This window comes from Monodon monoceros, unplaced genomic scaffold (assembly GCF_005190385.1).
Source record: "Monodon monoceros isolate NGI ecotype Baffin Bay Population unplaced genomic scaffold, NGI_Narwhal_1 Super_Scaffold_13, whole genome shotgun sequence".
NCBI classification, from domain to species: domain Eukaryota; kingdom Metazoa; phylum Chordata; class Mammalia; order Artiodactyla; family Monodontidae; genus Monodon; species Monodon monoceros.
This window is the reverse complement of record NW_021703769.1, coordinates 28,279,538-28,286,478: the sequence shown is the minus strand read 5'-3', so window position 1 is coordinate 28,286,478 and position 6,941 is coordinate 28,279,538.

Here is a 6,941-nt window from a genome sequence, read left to right as displayed (position 1 = left end):
AGCTTCAGGTAGAGCTTGATCCAGGGGCTCAATAAGGACACTAGCACCTCTACTCTCCTCTGTGTTGGACATGCTTTTAAGATGGCTGACAGCAGCTCCAGGCTATACCAGGCAGGTTCAAGTCTAGCATGCTATTCTCACAGCAAATCCCAACTAGAATTTCACTGCACCTCATGGGCTCTTAATGGGTCAAATGTCCAATTCTGAGCTAATGCCCATCATTACACACAGATTACTATGATGCTCTGATTGGTCAGAAATGAACCACATGATCACCACCCGAGCCAGAGTTGGATTCAACCAAACTCAAAGGAGCTGGACGAGGAGTGGGAAAGGGGGTGCTTCTTGAGAGGAAAATTGGAGCATGGTTCCCAGTAGGAGAACGAATGAATGCCAGTCCACCAAACAGGATGGTCACCGCCCTATTGAGTGAGGGTGGCTGGGTGTGGGCTAGGGAAAACTGGAGAGTGTGTACCAGGGGAATGTGGGCCTAGAGTAGCCAGATTTGATTTTTAAGACTGTAGAAATTTAGGTTGCAGGTTTTTTTTCAATATAGGCAAGTAATTTTTTTTTTAAGTACTGAGCAGAACAAACAATAATGTGTTCAGGATGAGACACATTACTCTCAGAGACCACTACTTTGCGACCTTTTTTTTTTTAACAAGAAACACTCCTCTTTTTGGTTTTAAAATTTTCTCCATATGCTATGGATTCTAGAACGCTATTGTTCTAGACTCCCTTTTTTGGACGAATTTCTCTTGGTCAAGGAGGGTTGTCCACATAAGGTGGAAAGAGTGTGGCCAGGGAGGGGTCACAGAGACCTGGGCTCAGATCCCACTTACCTGGGTGGCTCTGGGCAGGCCACTGTTCTTCACTGAGCCTCAGTTTCCAATCTGTCAAATGGGGAGAAAAATATTGACTTCTCTGAACAGAGGTGAGGAGTTAGTAATGTAAAGTCTGTGACACATCTGACACACAGGGGTGTGTGACACTTGTTGCTGCCCCCTCTTGAGGGGCGGTGCCTCTGATTATGTTATTCCAGATGTCACCTGAGCAAGGCGCACACCTTGCTCAGAAAGGACAAAATTCTCCTGGTGGTAAGAAAAGGACATTAAAAATTTTTTTAAAAAAAATCAAGTTATAGCCTACCTGCTGTAAAGTGTACTTAATCTTAAGTGTGCAGCTCAGTGGATTCTTACATATGTACACACTCATGTGACCACCATTCAGATTGCAATATAGAACATTTCTAGCATCCCAGAGGGGTGATCTTTTTTTATGAGCTGTTTGTGACAATGGAGAGCAAGCCAGAGGAAGAATTGGAATAAAGACATCACAGGCCCTGTGGAGTTCTTGTTCTTTGTTCGTGTCACCAAGGCCACTGGGCAGTGATCACAGAACAGGCGTTGGTTAAGTGATGCCAACATCCTGGTAACCTTAAATGAGCGTGTTATTAATAAGCACCCAGTATCCACGACAACGCCTTATGCCATCTCCAGTGAGGAAATTCTTGTCATAATGATCATGACAATCCTCATGATCCCTCGCATTTGGATCACCCCTCCCCCACCCCAACTCCAAGCCCTTCACACAACGAGCCCAGTGATGAGGCTTATTAATTAAAGGCCCAAAAGCTGAAGACAACAAAATCCCCATGACAGTGTCAGGAACAATGGTGCCCTAATAGTTGTCACTTCGGCATCTCTGATTCATGTGCTGGGTCCCTGTCGTCTCCCATTATAGCAGTGGAGATTGATAACAAAGATTTGTAATTACTCTTATAATATGTAAATTTGCACATGAGTTGCACTCCCACCCTCTTTGTCTTGTCTCTAACTTAAGCCAAGCCCCATTATTCTTTGTCCCCGGGGCTCCCCTCCTCCTTAATCATCTTTGAGTTTGATGATCTGAAAATACCCTCTTGTCTCACTCTTAACTCCCCACTACCCCAGGGTAGCTCCTGAGGGACCTGCCGTGGTGCTGGGAGACTCAGGAGCGCTCTCCTGTCACTGGTAATATCCATGTGGCATGTGAATTTGGAGAAGGAGCCCTGGGCTGAGAGTCTGGGGACCTGGGGTCTGAGTGTGGTCCCGGCTGTGCTAACTGGCTGTGGGAGATGGGTTTTGAATTCTCCAGGACACAGATTTCTCATCTGTAAAACCATGTGATGGTATCATCAGGGCTTTTGTCCTCTCGAGGACTGACATGTAATACCTGCCCCGCTTCAGGCACTGAGTCAACAACTGATGAGCAAAGCAAAGGACCCTTAGCTTCCTTACCTGAAAATGGGGGTGATGAGTCCTACCCTGGCAGGTAGTGGGGGGGGGTCACATGAGAAGAAGCAGGGACCATGGCCCAAAGTTGTTGCGTAATTAGTGCTAAAATGCCCTCCTCACTCAAATGCATCCCATAACCTGATGAGTGTTTATTGAACACCTGCTGTATACCCTGCCCTGGGGTAAAGGCAGGCCATTCAGTGGTGAATAGGCAGAGTCCCTATTTCGTGGGGCTCACATTCTACTGGGAAAGACCAATCGCCTATAAACGAAGGAATGCGTCAATGTTTCTGGTGGGTATGGGGGCTGTGCAGGAAAATAAAAGGGTAGGGGGATGCCAGTGATGATGGGCAGGAGGTGTTACTCAGAGGGGTCACAAAGGTCTGTCTGAAGCGGGGACAGTTGACCAGAGTTGTGTGGGAGGTAGGGGGAGTGTTGCGGGTATGAGTGGTCAGGGCAGCATTCCAGGCAGGGGAACAGCAAGTGCGAAGGCCCAAGGGAGGGTTTGTGGTTGTGTAAAGAAGAGTCAGGAAGTGAAGGGGACAGGTGAATGCAAAGCGTAGGAAACAGGCTGCAGAAGCAGACAGGCACCAATTGCGTAGGGCCTCCTGGATCTCAGCACAGGGTCCTGTTTTACACCGTTACCCCGTGGGATTAGCAGAGCCCCCTTGGTTCTCGGAGTGCCCGGGTTTGGGCAGTATGTGATATTCTTGTCCACTCATGGGCCATGGGAAGGACCCTGACTTTTTGCCTTGGATGAGGGGACACACTGGAAGGTTATAAGTGCAAGACAGACATTATCTGACATGGATCTAGGGGGATCAGCCTGGCTACCACGTGGAGAGCAGACTGCAGGGAGCATGAGGGAATTTTCCGTGATCTTGTTGGCAAATGGTACCGTCCAAAGTGAACGTGAGGGATGCATGGTATCAGGAATGACATGAGAGCTTTTCTTTCCTGGAAGGCCCCAGGCACAGCATTCTCTCCTAACAGACAGAGATGGGCATCAGGCCCACAGTCAGGCAGCAGCAAGCTCTCAGGGCTCTCAGTGGTGGTGGGTTGCACTTAAGAAATCAGTCTGCAGAAGCCAGTTCACAGCAAACACTCCCCATCCCCGACCCATCTCAAACTTTAAAAATGTAGGCTCAGGAGTTTGAGCTTTGAACTTTAGGGGAGAAAAGTCCTTGAACTTGCTTTACATAAAAGATGGGTCACTGGAAAGTGTATAAATCAAATTTTTGCAAATCGGATTACATTTTAATGCACTAGGGAGTACTACCATTCGATTGTCTTATCGACTTTACAGATTACAACAGTGTCTCTTGCCCACTTAGGAACATTTGAAAAACTCAGCAAAGCATCAGTGTTCAGATATCAAATGTTTACTGAGCCCCAGGGCCAAGGCCCGGTGGGGATCCAAACATGGATAATCTTTGCCCTCAGCAGGGAAGACCTTGTAGAGCAAGTAACTATGAAAAATGAATGAAGAGTTACTCTGGGGATGAGTGTGTAACAAAGGGAGCTGCAGGGCTGGAGAACAGGGGCCTGAAGATGCCACTTTGAAACTGAGATCTGGAAGAGCAGGGGTTGGCCAGGTGGGAATGTCGGTGGGTGCAGGGAGGGTTTTCAGTGGAAGGAGCTTGGGCAGAGGTGAGAGGAGCACTGTGCACAGGAGAGTCTAGAGGAAAGCCAGGGCGCTGAGCAGGGACATGGAGAGGAAGCTTGATCATGCAAGACCTGAAGGTCATGCCGTGATGGGTAGGCTTTATTTTAAGAACAAGTGAGTAAGTAGAGGATTTTAAGCAAAGAAGTGACATGTTCAGATATGCTGAATCAGGGTTTTCTGGAACAAGGTCAGGAATACGTATTTCTACACAAACCTCCAACAAAGAAAAAAATATCACCTTTGATTCCATCTCTTAGGGATAGCTGTGATCACTTATAGCATATTTCCTCCCAGGCTGGCTTCCCTGCTTGTCTCTGAACACTGAATGATATGCTTTTCTCATTTAGCATTATATGTCTTAAGCATTTTTTACACATTCTTCATAAGTGTCATTTATAAATCTATATAATCAATAGCTCACAAATTGGATACACTATAATTTACTCAAGTATTTCCTGATGGGAGAGGGACTGGACATCAAGTCTGGGATATTCCTGAGGTTGTGCCTTTGCTCCATTGTTATTAATAGCACCTCTTTCACTTTTTTTTTTTGATATTTACTTATTTACTTATTTTTGGCTGCGTTGGGTCTTCGTTGCTGTGTGCGGGCTTTCTCTAGTTGCAGCGAACGGGGGCTACTCTTCGTTGCAGTGTGCGGGCTTCTCATTGCAGTGGCTTCTCTTGTTGCGGAGCATGGGCTCTAGGCACGCGGGCTCAGTAGTTGTGGCACGTGGGCTCAGTAGCTGTGGTTCGCGGTCTCTAGAGCGCAGGCTCAGTAGTTGTGGCGCATGGGCTTAGTTGCTCCACGGCATGTGGGATCTTCCCAGACCAGGGCTCGAACCTGTGTCCCCTGCATTGTCAGGCGGATTCTTAACCACTGCACCACCAGGGAAGTCTCACCTCTTTCACTTTTAAAAGAGTCCTGGATGAACAATTATATGGCCGCCCTTCCTATGGGATGAACATTTGAGTTGCTTACATTATTATTAATATTATTGTTATTACTGTTGTGAATAACCCAGTGATGGATATATTTCAGCCAATCAGCTTAAACAAACCATGTAATCACAATCAGTCTTTGTTAAAAGGATGCTCAGAATTTACCTGGTTGTGTTTCTCAAACTTCAGATATCCATATGCTGCCTGCCCAGCTACTCACTGCCAACACTGTCCTGTACTTAACATTTTCCTTCAGTTCAACTTAGGTTTTTTTTTTTTTTGGTGGCGGGCCTCTCTGTTGTGGCCTCTCCTGTTGTGGAGCACAGGCTCTGGACGCACAGGCTCAGCGGCCATGGCTCACGGGCCCAGCCGCTCTGCGGCATGTGGGATCTTCCCGGACCAGGGCACGAACCCGTGTCCCCTGCATCGGCAGGCGGACTCTCAAACACTGCGCCAGCAGGGAAGCCTTCAACTTAGTTTTTAAAAACTCCTGTGAATGAATTGATTAAAGAAGGAAATGTTATATTACTACCATGAGTGGAAAGCCAGTATCGTATTCTATTAATAGAAATGGTATAGCAATGGTTCAAAGAACAATATTGTGAGGGACCAGCACGGGGCCAAGACTGGTAGAGAAAAGGAAGATTTGCAGGCATGGAGGGATGTTAAAGACGAGCATCTGAAGGAGCCTTTCCCTTTAATAGAATCAGAAGGTTTCAAAGCGTGTTATAAACTTTCTCCTTTGGGTTCCTGGTGGCAAAGCTGGGGCCATCATCGCTGAGGGAGTGGTTTTCATTGAGGGCTGAGGTAGCCTGAGATCATGGCTTTGTGCGCTTGGCAGTGAGTTTGGAATTTACTCTGAGGGTTTTAAGTGTTGGAGCAGTGCTGCTATGCCTTTCCATGGGACGGATGCTGCCTTGTGCTGTCAGTTGGCTCGCTCAGTCATTGTTCTTCATGGGGACTAAAGGCCAGCTTCCTGTTCTTCTGGGGTTCATGCTCTAGAGGATGAGACCATGACAGTAAAACCCCATTTTAACTATACAAGTGCTGTTAATGCTTTAATTTTTAAAAAATTAATACATTTTATTGTTTTAGCTTTAGGTTTACAGAGGAAAATGAATGAAAGTACAGAGTTCCCATATACCCCTTCATCTCCCCCAATACACACAGTTTTCTGTTATTAACGTCTTGCAATAGTGTGATACCTTTGTTACAACTGATGAACCCATATTGATACATTATTATTTGGGTTCACTCCTTGTGCTGTATTTTCTATGGGTTTTTACAAATGTATAATAACGTGTATCTACTACTCCAGTATCATAGAGAATAATATTGATAGTTTCACTCCCTAACCACCACTGATCTTTTATTGTCTCCACAGTTTTACCTTTTCCAGAATGTTATGTAGTTGGACTTACACAGTGTGTAGTCTTTTCAGACTGGCTTTTTTCACTTAGTCATATGCATTTAAGATTCCTTCATGTCTTTTCATGGCTTGATAGCTCATTTCCTTTTAGTGTTGAATAATATTCCATTGTCAGATGTACTGCAGTTTATTTTTTCATTCACCTACCAAGGGACATCTTGGTTTTGGCAATTATGGATAAAGCTGCTATAAATATCTGTGTGCAGGTTTTTGTGTGCACATGTTTTCAACTAAGAGCTTTAATTTTTATTAAAGTTATAATTTAATTATTAAGGTTATTTTTCTTACCTCTGATGGGTTGGGATAAGATGGGACGGGCTGGCTCTTTTGACAACACGATCAGGGAAGACCTAAAATAAGGCCTGAAGGGTGGGGAAGGAGCCAGCCATGGAAGAGCTGAGGGGAGAATATCCCTGGCAGAAGGAACAGCAAGGGCAAAGGCCCTGAGGTAGGAACACACAGGGGCTTGAGGAAGAGGGTGAGCCCAGTGTGTCGTGTGTGCAGTGGCGGAGGTGGAGAGCCAGCCAGGCCTCCAGGCCGCAGCGAGCACTGAGATTTTATTGCCAGCGCTCAGGAATGTCATTCGGGGACTTAAAGCACAGAGCGAAGGGGCTGAGAACTGCAAGGTGTT